This window comes from Felis catus, chromosome A1 (genome assembly GCF_018350175.1).
Source record: "Felis catus isolate Fca126 chromosome A1, F.catus_Fca126_mat1.0, whole genome shotgun sequence".
NCBI lineage: Eukaryota > Metazoa > Chordata > Mammalia > Carnivora > Felidae > Felis > Felis catus.
Window position 1 is genome coordinate 183094082 of NC_058368.1, and position 27647 is coordinate 183121728.

General features: G+C 35.5%; 1 long non-coding RNA gene across 1 annotated transcript in view; it reads right to left on the reverse strand.

Annotated features, from left to right (window-relative positions):
* Nucleotides 1-496: 496 nt before the first annotated feature.
* The window catches only part of LOC123385127, a 113897-nt gene continuing 86746 nt past the window's right edge, over nucleotides 497-27647 (reverse strand). The window contains exon 3 of the long non-coding RNA XR_006597273.1: nucleotides 497-595. This is a non-coding gene — a long non-coding RNA (uncharacterized LOC123385127). The remainder of the gene's footprint in view (nucleotides 596-27647) is intronic.

Sequence of the window (27647 nt, forward strand, 5' to 3'; positions counted from 1 at the left end):
ATAGTTATATTAAAGATGCAGTACACATCATACATTGAATTATTCCATGTTCTTAACTTACCAGTTGAGCTGATGAATTATGTCACTAGAGGTCAAGATAATATTTTAAGGTGCTAAATGCGTTTATTTAAAAAAGGAATAAAGCACTTCATTTAAATTAGATAAAAAAATGTTATTCAGAATTATTTGCAGGTGTCGGGAAAACAAACACAAACACACTACCTTACACAGTCACATTCTTTCCTGGCACTAGGACTTTGAATTTAATTTTTGAGAAGACTCTCTCATCATTGAACAACTACTGAGCCAGAAGCCTTTTGCTTTTTGATGACATTTTAAGGTGAAACCATCAACGTGCATGTGTGGTTCTGGCCACTTAATGTTAAAAGGCAAAAAGAAACAACACTTACCATTTTGTTTCTTGATTCAAAATTTAAATTGAGTAGCTGGGAAAAATGATATAATCTGCAATGAATTCCCAATCATCCAAAGACTATTATCATACCTTTGTTATCACTGAGGGCTGGGTGCACTTTTGACCAGCTTCTTTAGAATGAGAAAGTTTCCACTGGAGCTGTTTCCTCAAGGCCAGCAGCTGAAATAAGAAAGCAAGATCTTGCAGACATTCTCATTTGGCAACATTTTGCCTCTTTCTGAGAACCTGGCAGTATTTGGCTTGTCTCAGAAGGTGAAGAGGGATCTGAACAAACACAGGTTAGATTTTTGGTCTTCTCCTTCTAGTAAGGAAACAAGAAAAAATTCACTCAAGTAAAGCATAAGAGATCCATGTCATCACCTCTGGATTCAACTTGAAAAGAATTCTTTAAAGCATCCATAAAAGACAAATGCAAACAAACTAGCCTACTCTATATAATAGTTTATTATTTCCATCATTTGCTTATTCTTTCAATTATATTTTGTTGCCAATGACCATGTGCCTATCTTTTCTTAATTATTTCAGAAATATTTAAATTTACTTTATATATATATCATTTATATGTTAATGATTAAAAGGATCTTAGGGGATTTATGTTTACAGGATTTAGTACTCTCAAATTCTATAGAAGCAAATTATAATTTTATAATAAAATTCATATAATTGAAAATCTTTAAGATTATTGATGTGAATGAGGTTTGCATATGTGGGTAACTTTTCATCACAAGTGCAAATTTTGTACACAAGGAACTATTCAAATGAACCTCTGCAGACAACTGAACACTGTCACTGTAAATGTAGGCTCTATTTCTGCGTACCTGTTGAATCTATGTCTCTTTTACCTAAAACTACTTATTAGACATACCCCTGGGTTCTCCCTTATTACCCACATCCACTGCCCCTATGTCTCCTGCTTCAAGCTTATCCTAAAACTTCTGTTGAATGAATAGTGTACATTTCCTTATCAGCCTTGGCCACAATCCACTGGATTAACAGTGGCCACTTCACCTAAACTGGATCATATTCTGTCTACATTCAGAGTTGGAATGAAGAGGTTCTGTGTAGTGACAAGAGTCTCTGCTTCCCTAAAACTAGAGAACCAACACAGAGAAAGCCAATGTGTAAAAGTGAAGTGAGCACACGTCCACAGGAAAGTAGACGCAGAAGTGCTTATAGCACTGGGGAGGCAAGATACTTTTCCGCCATTCCAGTTCTTCGTTCATTCCTTTTTGAAGGAAGAACTATATACTTCCTCACATTTGATTTGACGGTCTATATTCTGGTAAATTCTGCTTTTTGTCTTTTTCTTTCAATACAACCTAGTCTGATGGAAGTATCTGTCACTTGTAACCAAAAACATATCATAATATACCAGACAAGACAATAAAAAATCTGACTACCCTCAAGAAAAGAGATAATAAGCAAAATAATTACACCAAGCAAGTTTCAAAAGAGGAATGGAATTGCAAACTAGAGTGCACTTTACCATGATATTGGGATGTCGAGCCCAATACTTTCTTAATTAAATAATATTTACTTTAAAAGCTCAAGGGATATCCTGAGCTGAATCCAAGTGCATCTCTACCACTTCTGACCTTTGCCTTCTAAGAAAATGGTTTGGATACTTACTTCTGAGACTTCCAGTTTGAATCAGATTCCTACTTTAATACTCATGCTTCGAAAACTTTGAGATAACTCAAAATAGATGTATTAAAAAGTGTGTTCTGAGATAGTACATGTCATCTCAGAGTTCTGGATTTTATGCTTAAGGCAAGAATAATAAATATAGAATTGCATTAATCTTGTTCAAAGAACTTTCTGCAGCATCTCCTTCTAACAATTGTATTTTTATACCAAAGTCAAGTTTAAATCATTTTTTTAAAAATTAAGAGGCAAAGGAGACTTAATCCCTTACAGATCCAGGAGATATAATGATGTTAGTTTAGTTTATTTAGGGGAAATTTTAATCTTTAAAATAAGAACTAAGAGAAAAAAACTCAGTCCTGCCTCAAAACTTTTAGACAATTCTAAATTTTAAAAGCATACACATGTTCACTTATTAACAAAAATGTATATTCTCATTAACCCAACAATATGGCCAATTTTCATTATGTTAGTGATGTGATTTATATGGACATTTGTGTATTATTATTCACATATACCTACATCATTCTTTGTTAAGTTTTTGATAAAGTGCTAACATTAAATTAGTACTGTCAAGAATTTCAGTAAATACGTCAAAGTTGTTTTGTGACTTATTTTAAGAATAAATTTTACCTCTATGTAAATTATCCTTGTTTCTCTCTCTGGCTGTCAATTCAATGAACATTTTAGTAATATATTAAAAAAGTGATATTTCAAGTGCCATTAAAGATTCTGATCAACAATGTGCCATCGGCAAATCTAGAAGTTAACACTTGAATTAGTAGAAATATTCAGTTTTTTCTTTCCTGCTAACCTTCCCCTGTCCTATCAGATTGACATGTGTCATGATTCAGTTTCCACATTAAACTTTCTTATTTCTACCAAAATTTACTATAGCTGATGTACAAATTTTATTTTACATTTGTGTGGTTAGCCAAAATCTCTTAGACACACCTTTAGAATAAAACTTCAAACATGACTGTTTGATAACTGCCTATCACTTTATAATTTTATTGAAACTACATGGGGCAAAATGTGTCACAGAATATAACTAGTGTGTTAACACAAAACTAAAAATAGTAGATGCTCATCTCAAAAGATGCAGAAAAAGCATTTGACAAAATACAACATTTGCTCATGTTTAAAAACTCTTAACAAAGTAGGTTTAGAGGGAATATACATCCACATAATAAAGTCTATCTATGAAGAACCCACCACTAACATCATACTCATTAGAGAAAAACTGAAAACTTTTCCCCTAAGATCAGAAACAGGACAGAAATTTCGATTCTCACCACTTTTATTCAATGTAGTACTGAAAGTGCCAGCTACAGCAATCAAACAAGACAAAGAAATCAAAGGCATCCAAATGGATAAGGGAGAACTGTCACAATCTGCAGATGACACAATAGTGTGTATGTGTATATATATATGTATGTATATATATGTATATATGTACATATATATGTACATATATATAAAGCCTTAAAGATTGCACCAAAAAGCTATTAAAGCTGATAAATGAATTCATTGAAATTTCAGACACAAAATAAATATACAGAATTATATTTATATAAACTAATAATAAAGAAGCAGAAAGAGAAATCAAGAAAGAAACCACATTTATAATTGTGCCAAAAAGAAGAAAATACCTAGGAAAACAAAAATAACCAAGGAGACGAAAGACCTATACTCTCAAAACTATAGGACATTTATGGGGCGCCTGGGTGGCACAGTCGGTTAAGCGTCCGACTTCAGCCAGGTCACGATCTCGCTGTCCGTGAGTTCGAGCCCTGCGTCGGGCTCTGGGCTGATGGCTCAGAGCCTGGAGCCTGCTTCCGATTCTGTGTCTCCCTCTCTCTCTGCCCCTCCCCCGTTCATGCTCTGTCTCTCTCTGTCCCAAAAATAAATAAACGTTGAAAAAAAAAATAAAAAAAAAAAAAAACTATAGGACATTTATGAAAGAAATTCAAGATGACACAAACAAGTGGAAAGATCATGCTGTGGATCAGAAGAATTAATATCATTAAAATGTTCACACTATCCAAAGGAATCTACAGACTCAGTACAAAATAATATTAACAAAATATGAATACCATTTTTCACAGAACTAGAACAAATCATCTAAACTTTGTATGGAACCACAAAAGATTCCAAAGAGCCCCAGAAATCTTTAGCAAGAAGAATATAGCTGGAGGTATCACATTCCCAGACTTCAAGATACACTACAAAGCTATAGTAATCAAAACCTTATGGTACTGGCACAAAAACAGACACACTGATCAACAAAACAGGATAGATTACCCAAACATAAACTGATATACATATATGGTCAATTTATCTATGTCAAAGGAAGCAAGGGTATAGAATGGGGAAAAGACAGTCTTTTCAATAAATGGTGCTGAGAAAAACTGGACAACCACATGCAAAAGAATGAAATTGGGCCACTTTGCTATATCACACACAAAAATAACCTCAAAATAGATTGCAGATTTAAATATAAGACCTGAAACCATAAAATTCCTGAAAGAAAACATAGGCAGCAATTTCTCTGTTTGTATTTAAAATTACTGGTGTTCTTGGAAGATCATGCATGCCATATCTTGCTTAGTCACTTCAGTTTATTCCTAAAAACTCTCTTGCTACATGAAAGTCATCATGTGAAAACATATGTCCCTTTAATCGTAATGAGAAAAAATTATGATGCAGTCCAAACTAACCCAAGATACACAATATTTACAGGTAGAAAAATATATCAATTAGCAATAAAAAAAAGTTCATACAAATGATGAGTAACAGTTTGAAAACAAACACTAGTTTGTACACAGTACATATAGTGTACTCTTCAAAGCAGGAGAGTGGCAGGTGACTGGCAAAAATGTGTACAAGGGATGGGGTGCCTGGGTGGCTCAGTCAGGTAAGTGTCCAGCTCTTGATTTCAGCTCAGTCACGATCTCACGGTTTGTGAGATCAAGCCCCACATCAACCTCTATGCTGACAGTGTAGACACTGCTTGGGATTTCTCTCTCTCCCTCGCCCCACCCCTGCTTGCACTCTCTCTTTCTCTCAAAATAAATAAACATTTTTTTAAACATTAAAACATATGTATAAGGGAGAAATTCCTTGAAAAATAAATTCATTCTTTTTGATATATTTTCACCAATTTTACTGACTTTAGTCAATCATCTTGCACTCAACCTGTATTTAAATATACAGCTAAGGCACTTTTGGAGCAAAATTAAGGACAAACATGAGGACACTTCAAAGGAAGTATAAAAAACATAAATGAATAACAAATAAGTATTTATAGAAGATGCTACCTCCACATCTTTCTTGCTAATCATACACAGACAATGAGAAAAATGTTAGGATCACTCAAACTTGAATGGTGCACAATTCAATTTTGTTCCATATGATATGCTCTGAATTCACTCCCTTAGAATTTCATTATTGAAACAATGAATCCAATATATTGTATGCCTTCTACTATCCAATCTTTATATTAGATGAAGAGTACAACATTATGACCATTAGAATAAAAATATTTGGTATAACATAATTCTAATAAAATTCCAAAAGCCAAACTAAATCTCAATTTTACCTCAAGCTTTCATGACCCTTTCTGAAATCCAATGATTTTTAGTGCAATTTTTAAAAAACAAAAATTTTTTTAAAAAGCAGAAAGTATAAGTTTGTAGCACAATGGATTTTTGCAAAATAAGGAAAGTTCTCTGACTAGCACCAAAACAAGAAACAATATCATTGGAACTCCAGAAGTGTTCTCACGCCCCTTTACTAATTGCCTCCTCCAAGATAACTGCCATGTTGACTTCTCATACTGTAGATAGTATGGACTTAATAAAAGTATAATGATACAGTTCATATAAGTAAGAAGTACATATGTCTTCTTTCACTTAAAAATATCTTTGTAAGATCATCCACATATTGATGCATTTTCTATTCTACTGTGTGCATTTTCCCCTCAGTTTTGGGCTACTATGCAGACATTTGCTATTAATGTTCATGTACAAGTATTCATTGTAATTCATGTCAATAAGTTTTCATTTCTTCTGACTAAATAAATACCTAGGTGGCTGGATTAACTGATAAGAATATATTTAAATTAATAATAAATAAACTGTTTTCCAAAGTGGATGCAGTGTACCTTTTCTAGTACTTGGTACTGATTCAAGTTGCTAATATTTTAGGGATTTTCACATGAATATTCATAAAAGATACTGTGTTTTTTTTTAATTTTTTGTAATGTTCTTGACTGATTTCAACATCATGATCCGGGTGAGATGCAAAGTATTTCCTCTTTTCTCTATTTCTGGAAAAAAAAAAATGTAGTATTGGTATTATGTGTTTCTTACATACCTCTGGGTCTGGCCTTGTCTCTGTGAGAAAATTCTTAATTTTAAATACAAATCTAAATTCTTCAATAGATACAAGGCTATTCACATTTTTTATTCCTTTCAGTGTCAGTTTTGATAATATATATAGTTCAGTTTAATTATTCATGTAATCAGGGGTGCCTGGGTGGCTCAGTTGGTTAAGCATCCAACTCTTGATTTTGAGTCAGGTCATGATCTCACATTTCATGGGATTATGCCCCATGTGGCACAGAGCCTGCTTGGGATTCTCTCTCTCCCTCTCTCTCTGCCCCTCCCATTTTCAAATTAAATAAACATTTAAAAAATTATTCAGGTAATCAAAATAATAAAGTTGCTTATAAATTCCCTTATTCCCTTTAGTAACACTAGGATATTTAATGATATGCTTTTGTTGACTCTACTTGTTTTCTCCTTTTTTTGTGATCAGCACTGAGGCAGATCAAAATTTTAATATTTTTAAAATGCAAATTTTAAATTTTCTTCATTTCTGCACTGTTTCTACATTTTATATGGCTGTATTCTTAACTATTATTTTTCTTTCTACTTATATTGCATTTAATTTATTTCCATGTTTCTGGCTTCTTAAGATGATCGTAAATTTCATACTTTCATTTTTTCTAATATAATCACTTCAAGGAACACATTTTCTCTAAGCACAGCTTTTGTTGAATTCCCCAGATTTTGAAATATAATTTTTTTCCATTCATGTTTTTATCTAATTTTATTTTTGCCTTATTCCTTGACCCAAAGGTGACTTAGGGACATTAGGAATTTAAAAATGTTAATTTAATTTCAAAATTTTGAGGATTTTTTTCAAATATTGTTCTGATATTGATTTTTCATGTAATTCTATTTTGATCAAAAGACATACTCTAGGTAAATATTTTAAAATTTATTGAAATATGCTGTATGGCATATAATACAGTCTGTTTTGTGGAAAATATAAAATGCATTTGGACAGAATATGCAATTTTTATATTGGTTAGATTAATCTATGTCAATTAGCTCAAGTTGTTTGATAATCTATCAAGTTAGCGGTTTAAATATAACTTTACTGATTTTCTGTCATCTTGATTTATTCATTTTAGAACGGTATTAAGTATTCAAAGCTGAGTATGAATTTGTGCTTTGGTTCTGTCAATTTCAGTTTTTTATATATTCTGAAGTTCATTTACTAGGCACATACAAATTTAAGAATACTATAAATTCTTAATAAATTATAAATTTAATCCTTAGTAAATATTCCTCTCTTTTGCTGGTAGAATGAATTGTCTTCAAGTCTACTTTTTCTGGCAATAATGTATGCACTTCAACTTTCTTATGATTAGTGTTCACATAGAATATGTATGTTTTCATCTTTTTACTTTGACCCCTTCAATTTAAATGTAATTTTCTTTGGGGCGCCTGGGTGGCTCAGTCAGTTAAGCATCCGACTTCAGCTCAGGTCATGATCTCACGGTCTGTGAGTTCAAGCCCCGTGTCGGGCTCTGTGCTGACAGCTCAGAGCCTGGAGCCTGCTTCGGATTCTGTGTCTAGCTCTGTCTCTTCCCCTCCCCTGCTCATGCTCCGTCTCTCTCTGTCTCAAAAATAAATAAAACATTAAAAAAATTCAAAAAAAAATAATAAATGTAATTTTCTTCTATAAATAGAATATAGTTGAATTTTAATTGTTTTTATTTAGTTTGGCAATTAATACTTTTAATTGGACTATTTTGTCAACTAGTACTATTTTTAATTTTTTTTTTTACCAGTTATTTATTTTTGAGAGAGAGACAGAGTGTGAGCGGGGGAGGGACAGAGAGAGAGAGAGAAAGACACAGAATCTGAAGCAGGCTCCATCCAGGTTCCAAGCTGTCATCACACAGTCTAACACGGGGCTCGAACCCATGAACTGTGAGATCATGACCTGAGCCTAATTTGAACACTTAACCGAATGAGCCACCCAGGCATGCCTAGTATTTTGTATAATTATTGATAAGGTTGATTTTAAGTCTACCATCTGTTTTATTATATCTATTTGCTCCCTCTGTTCCTTTCTCTTGGTGTTCATTCTTTTAATCTCCTCTCTTGATTATTTTTTACACATTTTTCTTATACCTCTTTGACTTAATTTCTGTGTTTGCATTAATGATAAAAATATATTAAAGATTAATACTTACAACTTCACATATAATTTTAGAAGCTTCCAGCAATATAAATCCTTTTGTCACCACCTAGTCCTTTGTAATATTATTATGTATATTTATTTTATATATGTTTTTTTTTTCTGGGTTTGGCGTCCAGTTCTGCCACTGATTTGTATGTTTTTTATTTTTTTAAATTCACATCCAAACTAGTTAGCATATAAATTTTACATGTTTTACATCAAAACACTTTGTTAACAAAATGCATATAAATTCTGTAATAAATCTTTTTTATTTACTAATATATTTACAGTTTCGTATATTCTTTATCTCTTCATGTAGACCTGAGGTTCCTTCTGATATCATTTTTACTCACCCTGGAGAATATTCTCTAATATATCCTTAACATATTTTCTCAGCTTTAGCTTATGTGAAAAAGTCTTTGTTTCACTGTCTTTTTTATATTTTTATTTTTTTTAATGTTTATTTATTTTGAGAGAGAGAGAGCACACATGATCAGGGGAAGGGCAGAGAGAGGGAAAGAGAAAATCTTAAGCTGACCCAGCACGGAGTTAGATCCCATGACCCTGAGATCATGACCTGAGCTGAAATCAAGAGTCAGACACTCTCATCCGACTGAGCCACCCACACGCCCCTCACCTTCATTTTTAAATGATATAATCAATAGGATTAGATTTCCACACTTTTTTCCTTGGTCCTTTAAAAATATAATTCCATTTTCTGCTGACTTACATTGTACTTGATAGGATGTCAGCAATTAGTTCCATTGTTTGCCTATAATTAACACTTTTTCATGCTCTGGTTGGTTCTGATATTTTTTCCTTGTCTTTGATTTTTGCAATGTGACTATCAGTAAGTTTTCCTTGAATCTATCAGTTTTATATTTTATCATGTTTGAAAAATCGCTCTTCTTTCCTTCTGTTTCTTTAGTTACATATACATTAAGCAACATGAACTTTTCTCCCCTCAACTCACTACACACGTTTTTCTTGTTTTATTCTCTATTTGTGTTTTAGTTTGTTAAATTTCTTCTAATATGCCTTTAAGTCTGTTGAAGTTTTTTTTTTCCATCTTTACTGTCTAATCTTCAGTTGAGCTATACTGAAAAATGTTCATTTCAGACATTTCAAATTTCAGTTTTTGAATACTCATTTGGTTCTGTATCATATTTTTCATTTCTCTATTGAGTTTTTCCATCTATCTATCATTCATTTTGTACATATTTTCATTAAAGTATTCAACATTTTCATAATAGCTATTTCAAAGTTCTTGACTGCTGATACCAACTTATGTAGAATCTCTGCTGGTATTTCTCTTGACTTTTTTCTCAGAGTAATAGTTTTTGTTTGCTTGTTTTTTCTTAAGGAGAAAGGGAGACAGGGTATAGTTATTCTTTTTAGAGGTTTTCTCAATATTGTGACTACTACTTTTATGTCTGCCTAAATTGTGTTCTCTTACTTTAACAGTTGCTGAGTTGTATAGTTTTATCCTGTCACGGGTTCACTTTAATCTATGTTACAGTACATTGACATAAATTTACTGCTAAGGATTGACCTTGCTGTCAAACTACACAGGCATTCAGTGGAATCAACTGAATCCTGTGGAATCAACTGAATATTTGGTAAGTTCAGAAATGTTTCTCTAATTATTGATAGTAAAAATACCAATGTCTCCCAATATTATGGAATTTCAGGGAAAAAAAAATTCAGCTCAGATATTCAACAGTTGTTTTCTACAAAGTCTTAAGTGTTTTATCACATGCACATATTAGTATTTAGCTAAATACTCAAGTGGAATCTTATGCAAATTTCTAAGACACCTTCTCTGCACAGATCCTTTGTGTCTAATACCCCAATTCACAAATTTCAGCCCCTGAGCAGCTCCAACTCTGACTTCTATTTTTTCCAGGCAGTGAGGCCTCTGGTTTATGTTTGAGTTTCATTTCTCTGTGTCACATTTTGGGAAGTGTCTTCATGTAAAAATCTGGAATGCAGGCTAAACACATCTTTTACATTTTTCTTTCTCAAAGATCTCTCCGCAAGCTTTCTACTATCCCAGATCTTAAAATTGTGGTCTCATATATTTTATCCAATTTTATGAATTATGGAGGCAAATCTGATACCCATTACTCTATCATGGTTGAAATCATAAACCCACCCATGACATCTGAATAATTTTGACACTGTTTGTGTCATGAGATTTTTGACTAAAATAGTTACCTCTTTGACTGTTCAAGTTGTTCCTTAGTACTACTGCCTCTTTGAAAAAAAGCTCGGAGTTTCTGCTAAGGCATACTAAATGTACCTTTTTAAATGAATGAGATGCATCCAGTAACTTTTTACATGTGGGGAAAAATAGAAATTAAATTTCATTTATGAAGAATTTTCATTTAAAAACATTCCCTCAATCCAAAAGAATATGACCTCTCCTTTTTGATCACTATTTGGCAATGTCACATAATTTTACAGAAAGAATAATATGCAAAGAGTAAAACCTATAAGGGAACTAGCGTAACTAGTAGTGTTTCACTGCTGACTCCTTCAAACATATGAGCAAATTTATCAAATGTACTAAAAATATAGTGGTGTGTATGTATGTCTTTTGCTTGCATGGTGCCTATCAAAATTCAAGTCATTTATACTCATTAGCCAAATGATAGAAATAAAGTCAAGAGTTCACACTGTTGGAATAATATTCATTTTTATAATAGATGAATCATTCCTCATCTCAAGTCTCAGTGCCTACTTGGCAAGAATTTAGAGGATATGAGTGAAAGATGGAGCAAGTGTCACAATTCATACACACACACACACACACACACACACACACACACACACACAATTTATTATCAAATTGGCTAACATACAGTTTGTAAAGTGTGCTCTTGGTTTTTGGGGTAGATTCCCGTGATTCATCGCTTACATACAATGCCCAGTGCTCATCCCAACAAGTGCCTTCCTCAATGCCCATCAACCATTTTCCCCTCCCCAATCCCTCCATCAACCCCCAGGTTGTTCTCTGTATTTAAGAGCCTCATGCTTTGCTTCTCTCCCTCTCTGTTTGTAACTATTGTTTTATCCCCCTACCATTCCTCCAGGGTCTTCTGTTAAGCTTCTCAAGATCTACATATGAGTGAAAACATATGATATGTATTTCTCTGAGTGACTTATTTCACTTAGCATAATACATAAAGAACTTGATAGTTACCAAACTCAACAACCGAAAAACAAATAATCTAGTGAAGAAATGGGAAGAAGACATGAATAGACATTTTTCCAAAGAAGATATGTAAATGGCCAATAGACACATGAAAAGATGCTCAACGTCACTCATCATCAGGGAAATACAAATCAAAACCACACTGAGATACCACCTCACACAATTCACTTCTAAGTATTGTGTAACACTAAGGAAATAGACCCAATCTTGAAAGGGGGGATTAAATCAAATCAAGAATCAGAGAGCCTATACATGAGAGCTACAGAAAATGTAAAAATGTTAATAATATAATTCAGTCCCTTCATTTTACGAAGGGGAAAACTAGTTTCAGAGAGCACAGAATGGAAGGAACAGGAACTTGGACTGAGATAGATCTAGCATTGAATGTTTACTACTTAATAGCTCTGATATGAGACAAATCAATGAATAACTTTGAAATTTGGTTTCCTCATCTCTACAATGGGTAAGGCAACGTTAAATTTACCAAATAATTATGAAGAATACCATTCAAATACTTGCAATTTACCTGAACAGAGTTCAGATTTTTAAAAATTGTATTTTCTTTCTATTGGATTTGCCCAAAGACACATCATAAGCAATTGACAACTCTATAGCCAGCCCAGTGTTCTTTATATACAGACACTGTACTTCACAATGGATCAATATTTGCACATATTTAGCAACTCCCCTATAGAACACATAAACAAGTTATACACTTAATATTTTGTATGTGTATGACAAAAATAAGTCATTATACAGTGAAGCTGTAAAAAAGTTTGTTGTAAGGAAAATTTCAAGTATTTTTCAAAGGACCTACTGCTACTTTGATAATATTTTTTTCATGTCTGATTAATGAGAAACTTTTTGAAACAATTTAATCTATCCAGGGATGTGAATGCTAGCTTCCATTTTTCAAGCCTGATTACAGAAGAACTTCTAAAGCAGTTTAATCTGTTCAGGGATGCTAAACAAATATGTCAACATTCATTTTGCATTTATGTCTGCAGCAGTTAAAGGAAGAAATGTGGAAATAAACAGAATTTAGAATTTACTCTCTCACTTTTTTTAAGAACTAAGAGACTCTAGTGCATTTCATTTTTTTATAGAGGATTCAAACTCCTAACTGAGATAAATGTATTTCAGATTGAAGTTTTTAGTAGCTTTACCAACCAGTTTATGGGTTGGCACTCTGCCACAAAGTGATCTATAACCTTATAGCTCACTATTATGCAAATAAAAATTTGGCAAGAAGACATGTGTTCTAAGATTTTCTCTAAGGACAATCACATATTTCAAATTTTGAGTACAAAATTATGTTTGACATTAAATTTGAACTTGGCTTACCCTTAAAAATAAATAATATAAAATCTGTCCTGTAGTACTTTGGTTGAAACAAGTGGATTTCTTCTTTCTCGATATTTTAGGTTTATATCTTCAGTAAGTATTACATATAATGTGCAGTATATATGTATATGCTATATAGGGATAGCATATATACGTATTCAGAAGCTTCTCTTGGTCTTAGGAGACCCATAAAACATTGTTCCAATGAAAACATGGCATATTAGAAAATATAATTTACATCAGTAAACATATTCCATGTTTTTGAAATTCATACATCTAATCATAATTAATTCTATAAAATGGGGCTGACAACTTCACATGCATTCAACCAAAGTGTACAGGAATTAATACTGGAGGGTGAAAGATAAAATATAACCAGGATTGAATGTGAGTTATTAATCTGAGAAAAGTCAGTTTGGGAAGGGAAAGTTTTTCTTTTAATCTTCTTACATTTAGCAAATAGGGGCCAGTGCCACAGCTGTGGTAGACATTTCTCATCATCTTCCATCTTCTGAGCTACTCTGATGCAGATACAGCCCATTTTCAAAGCTCAAAGGTGCCAAATCAAGATGAACAATAGTTTTAATATCTGAAATTATGCTGAATACTTTGACTATTCACAGTTTTCCTAACAATCAAGTAAGTGCCCGACAGACTTCATTTCGATGTGCTGGGTCAATCAGCACACACATTAAGCAAGGTGTATTAGTTAAAATTCATTGCAAGTTGATAGTTTGTTTTGCATTGCATTGGAATTTCTGATACCAAAATAAATTGCATAATGGATCACCTCCAAAGAATCCATTGACTTTGTAATGGAGAATAATGGAATATACAATATATAAAGTAAAATATCTCATATTTTAGCCTTATGCTAAGTGAAAATAGCAGATGCAGGTGGACCCATGTTTATGAGAGTGTTTTCTTAATGTGTTGGGAGGAAAACTTACACACATTGTGACACGTTATTTCGTCTCAAGACTGCCACGCACCAAGTAAGATTCACCGTATTGCCAATTTCCTTGTATTTTCACTCACTAAGGCAGTGGAGGTAAGCACCATGTGAAGGCTTAACATTTGGCATTGTTTAAATGATTTCAAAAAGATACATATGTAGGTAGATAATATTATGATCTATATAGATATCATTAGCACAATGCAGTAAGGAGAGCCACCAAAATTTCTTGGAATTCCAATTTGTTTACTGTCTAATGTTTGACTTTAGGCAAATCAGATCATCTCACCAAGCCTCACTTGTCATGATTGCGAAGTGTAAATATCAATTCATATCTGGAAGGATTTCATAAAAAATAGAGATAGATGTAAGAAACAGAGTTCAGCACTCACTCTCTTTGTAATATTCAATATCTGGTAAATAATATATTACTATAAAATTTGCTAGGCCTCCACTGAGCAATGTGGCACAAAGACTGATGAAAATAACTGTATAAACCAAAATATTTGCAACACTTCTCTTTTCCTTTCTCATGCACCTATTAATCTCTCTCACACATGCATAAATATATCCAGAATATACAAAGAACTCCTAAAATTCAAAAGAATACAAACAACTGATCCAGTGAAAGTATGGAATTTTATACGAGCAAGAAATTTATAAAGGAAGAAATAGAATGACTAATAAGTGATCAGAAAAATGTAATTAAAACAATGAAATATCTGTAACAATGAAAATATCTAATGCTGAAGAAGATGTAGTGGAATGAATTCTCACATATACTTGTAAGCCAATATTTGGGTATCTATAAACATTTTTAAAGTATATTCACCTTTTCTCAGCAATTCTGCATGTAGATTTCTAATAAAGATACACTCACATGTTAGTCAAGGGAAATGATGTTCACTGTTCTTATTATTTATATAAAAAAAGGAAATATTCTAAATTCCATGAATAGAATCATGCTTTAATAAATTGTTGTCTATAATGGGGCGCCCGGGTGGCTCAGTCGGTTGAGTGTCCGACTTCTGCTCAGGTCATGATCTCACGGTCTGTGAATGTGAGCCCTGCGTCGGGCTCTGTGCTGACATCTCAGAGCCTGGAGCCTGTTTCGGATTCTATGTCTCCCTCTCTCTGATCCTTCCCCACTCATGCTCTGTCTCTCTCTGTCTCAAAGAAATAAATAAAGGTTAAAAATTAAAACTAAATAAATAAATAAATAAATAAATTGTTGTCTATAATGTGGAAGGCATTCATACGTTTGATGATTTACATTATAAGTAGACCTATTAATTTAGCTATTGGTATCTATAGAATTTCTTCACAAGGTAATTTAAGCTGAAAAAAAAAGTATAATACCGTTGTTCAAAAGTATTGATGGAAACACACACACACAGATTCACACATACCCACACAAAAACACATACGAAACTGTACATTTCTGTAAGCAAATTTCTAGAAATGCATTGTAAAAATGAACAGTTTTAGATGGAAAATGTAAGAAATGCACAAGAAAATAAATCTAACCCTTGTGAAGGGAAGTAGCAGAGCTGTGGGATGAAGACAGAATTACATTTTTTACTCTAATCATCTTTATAGTGTTAAAAGAATACTGAGTAATACTTTGGGACTTTTAAAAAACAGACTACATCCTTCTGAAACTTTGCTGCAATGTTGAGAGGAAACAGGCTATAGCTGGGAGTTCTAAAGATTATATTGAGCTCAAATTAGATCTCAAATTTGAACATGTGTTAGAAATTCAAATCAATTATAAAAAATATTTCATCTAAAAGTATATGAATCCTCAAAATGTCATAATATTAATAATATAATTGGCCATTTTGAATTATACATTACATTGTATGGCTTTGAGAATTCCTATCAAGGGTTAACTGCACAGATTTATAATGGTAAGATATGACAAGTGGAGTGTAACATCAACATATTAACTCTTTAATACTAGTCAGTTTCTTTTTCTTTTTAAGATTTTTTTAACATTTATTTATTTTTGAGAGAGAGAGAGAAAAAGCAGGTGAGGGGCAGAGAGAAAGGGAGACACAGAATCTGAAGCAGGCTCCAGGCTCTGACCTGTCAGCACAGAGCCCAACACAGGGCTTGAACTCACAGACTGTAAGATCATCACCTGAGCTGAAGGTGGACCCTTCATGGACTGAGCCACCCAGGCACCCCAATACTACTCAGTTTCAAGTTTAACAGAATTGTGCAAAATACAATATCTAAGCCACTATCCATCTGATCTTACTCACCAGGGTCCATGATTACAGATCTGTTACCTTAGAACCACAGGCTAATATAACACAACTTTACAGTACATCTCAAAGTTTCTCAGAAAAGTGTGCTGCTTTAATCATGTGCTTTTTCAAGTTGCAACTTATCTGGAGGGGGGAAAAAAAGTTGGGTTATGCATTCACTACCCAGTCCTGCATAATAAGGAAAATGTTAATTATCTAACAGCATGTTCACATTTTCTACTAGTTGGCAAGTATAGAATTTGGCTGCTATCACTTCTCCAATAGGTATTGAAGTTTTACACATTTGTTATCAGCACAGAATTTGCCTTGTCTAGTTGTACTGCCTACATATTCTTCTGTTCCAGGAGTCATTTAAGCATATAATAAATTGAGTTTCAATGAGCTGGAACCTCCCGCTTCAACCGATTTTTCAGCAAATTATTTTCCAGCTGTAGCTTCAGCAGGAGTTTTTCCCACTCCTGAAAAGATGGCTGTAATGGCCACATATTTTATATGCCAATTCTAAAATCATTTTAATCGGCTAGTTACTATGCATTAAGTCAGTGATGAGCACATTTAAAAAGGGTTCAAATCACTCTATGGATATGGCAAGTGTCTTTAATAGACTTCATGTTTTGGCACCAAAGCCTGATATGACAAAAAACAAGGCCAATACATTTGTGGTTTTGCCACAGAGCAGGAAAAATGTTTTGCTATTTATAGCATACCTTCTGCATATCCATGTTCCAACAAATATCACTGGAGTATGAAGCCAGTATTGATGTTTGAGGATCAGAGAGCCCCAAACTTTGACTCTAGCTTAATCACTTGCATCTGTTCCCATTTAAACTCAAGTTCTCTCTTGAAGCAAATAGATATGAAAGGTATTCAAATGAACCAGACTGAGATGGACCTTGTGTTGTGGATCACTGATTTATCCCATTTGGGATTCTATACATACTTGGCAGTAGCCTAATTGGAGATAGAGATAAAGTTTTCCCCACCTTGTGCAACCATAAGGAATGGCAGAGAACACTGCAGTTAGAAATAAAATAGAGTGTGCTTCAAAAAGTTTGCAGGCCTATTGAAAAAAGTCACAAATAAGTTATATTTCAGGCAGGGAGTTTGAAGAAAGCTGCACTCACAAACTGGCAAACCCAAGACACCGAAAGGAAAACTAATCAGATGCGATGGTTGGGATTTTTCTGGGGCTGTGCTTTAATTTTCAATGAGATGCTTCAGAGTTTTCTAAGAACTCCAGATACCATGTAGGGCTGCCATCTCTGTTCTAAAAGGGAATGTGTCCACAGAATGGGTGCGATTGTGAAGCTCTGAACATTAGCAATTTATGTGACCTTACACAAATACCATACCAACCCTGAGTCAACAGTTCCTTATGCGAAAATAGGAGTACTGAATTAAATGGCCTCAAGTTGCTTTCCAGCTCTATAATTTTTATCTTTTCTTTTGGAAGGAGGGTCACTGCATTGCTAGTTATCTTGTTCAAGTTCACACAACTAATAAACTGTATAAACAGGGTTTATCCAGGACGTTATTGTTGTTTTTGCTTCTTGTTTAATGCTACCAAAGCCTGTGTTCTTAACCAACAGGAAACACTACTTTCCATGGCAATGTTCGTTGTTCTGAAGGAGTACATTGCCTAGGTTCCTAGGGAGAAGAACCTGTAAATAGATACATTTCCATAAAACAAAGGCTTTAAACAAATTGTCTTTCTACTGTAATCATCCTTGTATTTCATCTTTTTGAAGTATACTTCAAATGGTGCTTTTTAAAAATAATTTTTATGTTTGAGAGAGAGAGAATATGTGGGTGCACTCAAGCGGGGGGGGGGATCCCAAGCAGGCTCCGCACAGCTGGACGTGGGGCTTGATCTCATGAACTGTGAGAGTGTGACCTGAGACAAAATCAAGAATTGGAAGCTTAACTGACTGAGCCACCCAGGCATCCCATAAATGGCACTGTTTTAATTATTTTGTTCTGTCATTCTTCACCCCATTGCCTAAATTGTATTATTTTGTTTGTTCTACATTGCTTTTTTTTTTTTCCCCTGATTGGAATATCATGTTGACTAGCTACATATACGGACCACAAATATTATGTTTTCATTATTTGTGGAATTTATTTGCTTTACTTGGTCTGTATGAAGTAAGTATTAATAAGAGGGTCAATCAAAATCCTTTAATGTAACTAACTGAATTCCTTTTTCTCAGCTTGTTCAACTCACATCTCTAATTCAGTTGGTAAATACACTGAGTGATCACAATGTCAACATTTGGTTACTATTTAACTGACCATTCAGCAGGCCGTTTTCATCCCCCATGTGGGCACATACCTTATTATTTTTGTTAGGGCTCTGTTTCCTCCAGCACTTAGTATGGGGCTCAGTAAGTACTTAGTGAATACTGACAAAATTAAGGTTGAATTTAATTTCCTACCAATATTCTCTTCCAGTACTTTTACCTGTTCTCCATTTCAAAAAACTAGAAAGAAGTGAATATCCTTAGAGTCACCAAGTGAAAATGATAGAAATGGCTTTACATACTCTATTTTTGTAGTAAATAAACTGGTAGGTTGGAGAACATGCTTAAAACAGAAGCTAACTTCAATTTCTACTATATTTCACCCATTAAGAAATCTGTTCAGTAGGCTCCTCTACAATCAGAATAATCATTCAATAATATAAATCACATCACACTAAATGAATACTTAAAAGCTTCCAATGGCACATCAGTGTAACTAATATAAAATCTAAACTCCACAGAATCACAATCTGGGCCCTAACATACCTGTTTCAAATGATCTGAGATGCCAACACTTTTCATCTTCACTCCCTATTCTCCAGACACACACTAACCTTCTTTACATTCTTAATTATAAAAAGCTTAAATCCACATATGTCCTGAAACTAGCTCTCCTCTGGGCTTGAAATGTTCTTTCCCCAAGTCTTTCAGTGGCTAGCTTCTTATTATACTCTAATCAGCCTAAATACCACCTCCTCAGAGAAACTCTCTCTGATCACCCAGTCACTAACTGTCTTATAAACCTATGTTAAACCTCATTATAAAATGTAAAATGATCTTTGTAGGGTATTTAATGATTTTCTGTTTGTTTGTTTCTCTCTCCCTCACCAGAATATAAATTTTGTTTTTGTAAGTAGTAGAAAAAGTGACTAAAGTCATGGGTTGGAGTCAGACTTCTGTGATTGGAATGCAGACACCAACAATTCCTAGATGAATTACTTTGGGCAAGTCCATTCCCTTCCTTAAAATTCAGCACTCCTGCATTAAAAAAAAAAAAAATGGCATAAAGATAACATTACCTCATAAAGTTGTTGCAAGGATAGGATGAGACAATGCAAAGTCTCAATAGTATTATTATTATTCCCCACCCTATGCGACCCTATACCCTGTAACAGTGCATAAGGCCTTATAAGTTGATATTTACTGAAAGAATAATGAGTGAATACAATAACATTACTGTGAAAATTGTTAAAAATTAAACTCTTCTTCCTTGGTTCTTTCTGTTTCCTGTCACATTCTCTCCCATCCACTCAGTGGTTTTTCTCCATCATTTTTCTCCCCTCCTTCTTTTATCTTACCCACTCTCATTATCTTTTGCACTTCAACACACTCATGATTCTCCCATCTGAAAAAAAAAAAAAAAGGATACTCCCTATGTACCCCTTTCCTTTTTTTATGGCTTTGAAGAAGCAGTTAAACTTGTCTCCATTCATTCCTAAACCTATTACATTATGGCTTCTATCTCATTACTTTCCCGGGATTGCTGCTGACAAGGCCACCAGAAAATTTCTCTGTTCTTAAGTCTACTAGACAATTTCTAATCTTTATCTTACTTACTTATCAGGGGCAGTTTACTCTTTAGATAATGCATAGGCACTGAAGCCAGAGAGATCGGAATTAAATTGTGCTTCACACATTAAAGAATTTTGAGGCCTTGGGCAAGTTACTTAATCCTGAGCTTTAATCTCCTCAAATGCAAAATGATAATGAAACTAATCTACCTCATTCAATTATTTACCCAACATTTATTTATCAAGATCATACTCTGTGTCAGGCCATGTTGTAAACACTGGAGGTAAATCAGTGAGCACAAGAGATGAAAATTCTTACACAGATCTTATAATCTAGTGGTTACTAAAGAAAATAAACAAGCATGTTATGTAATATGTTAGTTCCTGATGAAAGGTGAAAGCAAATCATGTATAGAATGATGAGTGGGTGGGGAGAGTTGCTATTTCGAAAAGGGAATTGCAATTTTAGATGGGTTGTGCTTTCTTGAGAAGGTGACATTTAACCAGAGATTTGATGGAGGTGTAACTATTGATAAAGAGTAGGGGTGGGAATGGAGGGTGTTCCAGGCAGAAAGGACAGCTAGTGGAGAGGCGTTCTGATGGAGGAGAGAGGGGATGTTCAAAGAAGTAGAAGAAGACAATGGCTGGAGTTATGCAAAATAGGAACAAAAAGAAAAGAAGGTCAGAAAGATAATGTGGGATGGGAGTAAAGTAAACAGAGGTCATACAGGGCTCTGTTGGTCATCACAAAATTTTTATTTTTGCACTGAATAAACTGGGAACACTGGCGTGATTTGACACACTGTAAGGGTTAAATTGTAGTGTAGGGCTAACCTGTAGCCTTGAGAAATAACAGCTTTGTTTTGACACTGTAGGTTAGGAGATAACAGCCTTGTCCTATCAATCCAGGGAACAAAAGTTCAAGGAAAATCAACTGGATTAGTGTTTGATTGAATTGGGGCAAGGGCATGTCTGAACTGTTTCCACCCCCATCTGGGAACTATTTATTTGTTCTGTTCCCAGGTGATAATAAGACAATGTGGTGGACTATAAAAACTCTGTACCCCAGCTGTTCAAGGCCGCACTCTGGTCAAGAGTGTAGGTCCCCCTCAGTCGGCTTTGCCTCTCATTGCAATAAACTTTGTGGTGACTGTCACTGGTGTCCTTAGCATTCTGTTTCAGGAGTCCTGTAGCTCCAACAATACCAGTTCACCTGCTTTGTTGGAAGGAAAGCAAAAGAAATAGCTGGCAGACCACTTGGAAGCTATTGCAATAATCATGTGAAAGAAATTGGTAGTTTCCATGATAGTGATAGCAATGGAAATAAAGAGAAGAGTCAGATTCCTGATATATTTTAAAGATATATTTAAAGGTCAACTGTACTTCTTGATTAGATGAAGGGTGTGAGAAGGAAAAGAAGTCAAGGGCAATTCAAACTTTGGCTTGGGTGATTGGTAGAAAGGAGTTATTATGTAAAAGACCAGGAAAAATTTCAGGAAAGACGTTGATTTGGGGAAGAAGATCAATGTCAACTTGGTTGGCATTAAGTTTGAGATACCTTTATATGTCCAGGAGTAGACATGAATATTTGGTTTGTTGTTCAGGAGAGATATCAGGATTATAAATAAAAGTTGGAGTCATCAGCATATAAATGGTACTTAGAGTCATGACACTAGATAAGAATATGAAGAGAAGGAGACTAAAAGAAAGTAAAGAGATGCAAGGACTAAATTCTGTGAGAGTCCACTGTTGAGAGGATGAAAAGATAAGAAATCTGAAAAAGTGACAAACTAAGAAGTCACAGAAATAGAAGGAAAACCAGTAGAATAAGTTCTTCTAAATGCCAATTTTATGAAGTGTATTAAGGAGGAAAGACTGTGTCATGGTTGTTGATTGTCCAAGTATGAGGACTCAGAGGAGAGAAAAACAAACAAACAAACAAACAAAAACACTGGGTTTGCAGTGTAGATTAATTAGCAACCTCAACAAAGGGGTGTGTGGGTGGCTCAGTAGGTTAAGTGTCTGGTCACTCTTGATTTCTTTGGCTCAGACCCTGATTATGGTTCAGTTCCTGAGACTGAGCCCTGCACTGGGCTCTGTGCTCAAAACCTGGAGCCTGCTTGTGATTCTCTCTCTCTGTCCCTCTCCTGCTCACATACATTCTTTTTCTCTTTCTCAAAATAAATAAAAATAAACATTAAATAAAAATTAGGGGCTTCAACAAATGCAGGTTATCATGAGTCCTAAGGGAAATGTTGGAATGATGTACATTCAAAGGAGAACTGGTTTCAAGTTAAGAATGCAGATTGAACCCATGCATGCAATTTTTCTTCCTCCAAAACACCACTATAAATATTAATAGAGTGTTCGTGAGAGAGGAGGAAGATGGCGGGGTAGGACGATGCTGGGCTCACCGCGTCCTGCTGATAACTTAGATTCCACCCACACTTGCCTAAATAACCCAGAAAACCACCAGAAGACTAGCAGAACAGATTCTCTGGAGCCAAGCGCAGACAAGAGGCCCACAGAAGAGGGTCGGAAGGGCAGAGAGGCGGTGCGCGCTCCACACACTGGCGGGTGGGAGCCAGGGCAGAGGGGCATCCCCCTGGCAAAGCAGAGGCCCCAAGTCTGGCTTGCAAAACTGGAGGGGCCAGTCGGAGTGTGTTCAGACAGCAAGTGGGACTGAACATCTGGAAGGTTATAAGCTAACAGCTCTGCTCAGAGAGCAGAAGGGCTGGAGGACAACAGGAGGGAGAGTTGTTGAGCCCCCGATGACAGAGCTAGGCTTGGCGGGGAACAAAGGGGCTCGCCAGCGCCATCCCCCTCGCCCATCCCTCAGCCAAAATCCCAAAGGAAACCATTTCCTGTCAGGGAACTTGCTTGCACCACGAAAACACCCAATGCTGTGCTTCTGTGGATCCATCCCTCCAGCAGTGGGTCTGACTCACTCCCGGTGCCGCAGGGCTCCTCATGAAGCAGATCACCCAAAGAAAAGTGAGCTGAGCCTGCCCCTCCCGACCCTGTGCACCTTGCCAATCCACCCCAGCTAAAACACCAGATCCCCAGCACCACAAGCCTGGCAGTGTGCAAGTAGCCCAGACGGGCCACGCCACCCCACAGTGAATCCTGCCCTTAGGAGAGAGGAAGAGAAGGTATACACCAGTCTGACTGGCCCCAGCAGTGGGCTGGGGGCAGACATCAGGTCTGAATGCGGCCCCGCCCACCAACGCAAGTTATTCAAGACAGCACAGGGGAAATGCCCTGCAGTTCCGCATCACTCCAGGGACTATCCAAAATGACGAAATGGAAGAATTCCCCTCAAAAGAATCTCCAGGAAATAACGACAGCTAGCGAACTGATCAAAAAGGGTTTAAACAATATAACAGAAAGTGAACTTAGAATAATAGTCATAAAATTAATCACTGGGCTTGAAAACATACAGGAGAGCAGAGAACCTCTTGCAACAGAGATCAAGGGACTAAGGAACAGCCAGGAGGAGCTAAAAAATGCTACAAACGAGCTGCAAAATAAAATGGAGACAACTACGGCTCCGATTGAAGAGGCAGAGGAAAGAATAGTTGAACTGGAAGATAAAATTATGGAAAAAGAGGAAGCTGAGAAAAAGAGAGATAAAAAAATCCAGCAGTATTAGGGGAAAATTAGAGAACTAAGTCATGCACTAAAGAGAAATAATCTACGCATAATTGGTATTCCAGAGGAGGAAGAGAGAGGGAAAGGTGCTGAAGGTATACTTGAAGAAATAATAGCTGAGAACTTCCCTGACTGGGGAAGGAAAAAGGCACTGAAATCCAAGAGGAACAGAGAACTCCCTTCAGACGTAACTTGAATCGATTTTCTGCACGACATATCATAGTGAAACTGGCAGGGGTCCCTGGATGGCTCAGTTGGTTAAGCATAGTGAAACTGGCAAAATACTAGGATAAAGAGAAAATTCTGAAAGCAGCTAGGGATAAACGTGCTCTAACATATAAAGGGAGACCGATAAGACTCGTGATGGATCTCTCTACTGAAATTTGGCAGGCCAGAAAGGAATGGCAGGAAATCTTCAATGTGATGAACAGAAAAAAATATGCAGCTGAGAATCCTTTATCCAGCAAGTCTGTCATTTAGAATAGAAGGAGAGATAAAGGTCTTCCCAAACAAACAAAAACTGAAGGAATTCATCACCACTAAACCAGCCCTACAAGAGATCCTAAGGGGGATCCTGTGAGACAAAGTACCAGAGACATCGCTACAAGCATGAAATCTATGGACATCACAATGACTCTAAACTCATATCTTTCTATAATAACACTGAATGTAAATGGACTAAATGCGTCAACCAAAAGACATAGGGTATCAGAATGGATAAAAAAACAAGACCCATCTATCTGCTGCCCACAAGAGACTCATTTTAGACCTGAGGACACCTTCAGATTGAGAGTGAGGGGATGGAGAACTATTTATCATGCCACTGGAAGTCAAAAGAAAGCTGGAGTAGCCATACTTTTATCAGACAAACTAGACTTTAAATTAAAAGTTGTAACAAGAGATGAAGAAGGGCATTATATAATAATCACAGGGTCTATCCATCAGGAAGAGCTAACAATTATAAATGTCTATGCGCCAAATACGGGAGCCCCCAAATATATAAAACAATTACTCACAAACATAAGCAACCTTATTGATAAGAATGTGGTAATTGCAGGGAACTTTAACAACCCACTTACAGAAATGGATAGATCATCTAGACACACGGTCAATAAAGAAACAAAGGCCCTGAATGACACATTGAATCAGTTGGACTTGACAGATATATTTAGAACTCTGCATCCCAAAGCAACAAAATAGACTTTCTTCTCGAGTGCACATGGAACATTCTCCAAGATAGATCAAATTCTGGGTCACAAAACAACCCTTCATAAGTACACAAGAATTGAGATCATACCATGCATACTTTCACACCACAGTGCCATGAAGCTTGAAATCAACCACAGGAAAAAGTCTGGAAAACCTCCAAAAGCATGGAGGTTAAAGAACACCCTACTAAAGAATGAATGGGTCTAACAGGCAATTAGAGAAGAAATTTAAATATATATGGAAACAAACAAAAATGAAAATACAACAATCCAAACGCTTTGGGATGCAGCAAAGGCAGTCCTGAGAGGAAAATACATTGCCATCCAGGCCTATCTCAAGAAACAAGAAAAATCCCAAATACAAAATCTAACAGCACACCTAAAGGAAATACAAGCAGAATAGCAAAGACACCCTAAATCCAATAGAAGAAGAGAAATAATAAAGATTAGAGCAGAAATAAACAATATAGAAACTAAAAAAAAAAAAAAAAACAAAAAACTGTATAGCATATCAATGAAACCAAGAGTTGGTTTTTTGAAAAAAATAAACAAAATTGCTAAACCTCTAGTCAGGCTTCTCAAAAAGAAAAGGGAGATGACCCAAATAGATAAAATTATCAATGAAAATGGAATTATTATAACCAATTCCCTCAGAAATGCAAGCAATTATCAGGGAATACTAAGAAAAACTATATGCCAACAAACTGGACAACCTGGAAGAAATGGACAAATTCCTAAACACCCACACAATTCTAAAACTCAATCAGGAGGAAAGAGAAAGCTTGAACAGACCCATAACCAGTGAAAAACTTGAGTCAATTATCAAAAATCTCCCAACAAATAAGAGTCCAGGACCAGACGGCTTCCCAGGGGAGTTCTACCAGACTGTGTTTTTTTTAGTTTTTTTTTAAATGTTTATTTATTTTTGAGACAGAGAGAGACACAGCATGAGCAGGGAAGGGGCACAGAGAGAGAGGGAGACACAAAATGTGAAGCAGGCTCCAGGCTCCGAGCTGTCAGCACAGAGCCTGACGCAAGGCTCAAACTCACGAACCGTGAGATCATGACCTGAGCTGAAGTCGGATGCTTAACCGACTGAGCCACCAGGTGTCCATCTACCAGACTTTTAAGCACAGATAATACCTATCCTTCTCAAGCTGTTCCCAAAAATAGAAAGGGAAGGAAAACTTCCAGACTCATCCTATCAAGCCAGTATTACTTCGATTTCGAAACCAGACAGAGACCCAGTAAAAAAGAGAACTACAGGCCGATATCCCTGATGAATATGGATGCAAAAATTCTCAATAAGATACTAGCAAATCAAATTCAACACCATATAAAAATAATTATTCACCATGATCAAGTGGGATCCATTCCTGGGATGCAGGGCTGGTTCAACATTCGCAAATCAATCATTGTGATACATCACATTAATAAAAGAAAAGATAAGAACCATATGATCCTGTCAACCGATGCAGAAAAAGCATTTGACAAAATTCAGCATCCTTTCTTAATAAAAACCCTTGAGAAAGTCAGGATAGAAGGAACATACTTAAACATCATAAAAGCCATTTATGAAAAGCCCACAGCTAACATCATCCTCAATGGGGAAAAACTGAGAGCTTTTTCCCTGAGATCAGGAACACGGCAGGGATGTCCACTCTCACCGCTGTTGTTTAACATATTGTTGGAAGTGCTAGCATCAGCAATCAGACAACAAAAGGAAACCAAAGGCATCAAAATTGGCAAAGATGAAGTTAAGCTTTCACTTTTTGCAGATGACATGATATTATACATGGAAAATCCCATAGACTCCACCGGAAGTCTGCTAGAACTGATACATGAATTTAGCAAAGTTGCAGGATACAAAATCAATGTACAGAAATCAGTTGCCTTCTTATACACTAATAATGAAGCAACAGAAAGACAAAAAAAGAAACTGATCCCATTCACAATTGCACCAAGAAGCATAAAATAGCTAGGAATAAATCTAACCAAAGATGTAAAAGATCTGTATGCGGAAAACTATAGAAAGCTTATGAAGGAAATTGAAGAAGATATAAAGAAATGGAAAAACATTCCATTCTCATGGGTTGGAAGAAGAAATATTTTCAAAATGTCAATACTACCCAAAGCTATCTACCTATTCAATGCAATCCCAATCAAAATTGCACCAGCATTCTTCTCGAAACTAGAACAAGCAATCCTAAAATTCCTGTGGAACCACAAAAGGCCCCGAATAGCCAAAGTAATTTTGAAGAAGACCAAAGCAGGAGGCATCACAATCCCAGACTTTAGCCTCTACTACAAAGTTGTAATCATCAAGACAGCATGGTACTGGCACAAAAACAGAAACATAGACCAGTGGAATAGAATAGAGAACCCAGAAATGGACCCACAAATATATGGCCAACTAGCCTTTGAAAAGGCAGGAAAGAATATCCAATGGAAAAAAAGACAGTCTCTTTAACAAATGGTGTTGGGAAGACTGGACAGCAACATGCAGAAGGTTGAAACTAGACCACTTTCTCACACCATTCACAAAAACAAACTCAAAATGGATAAAGC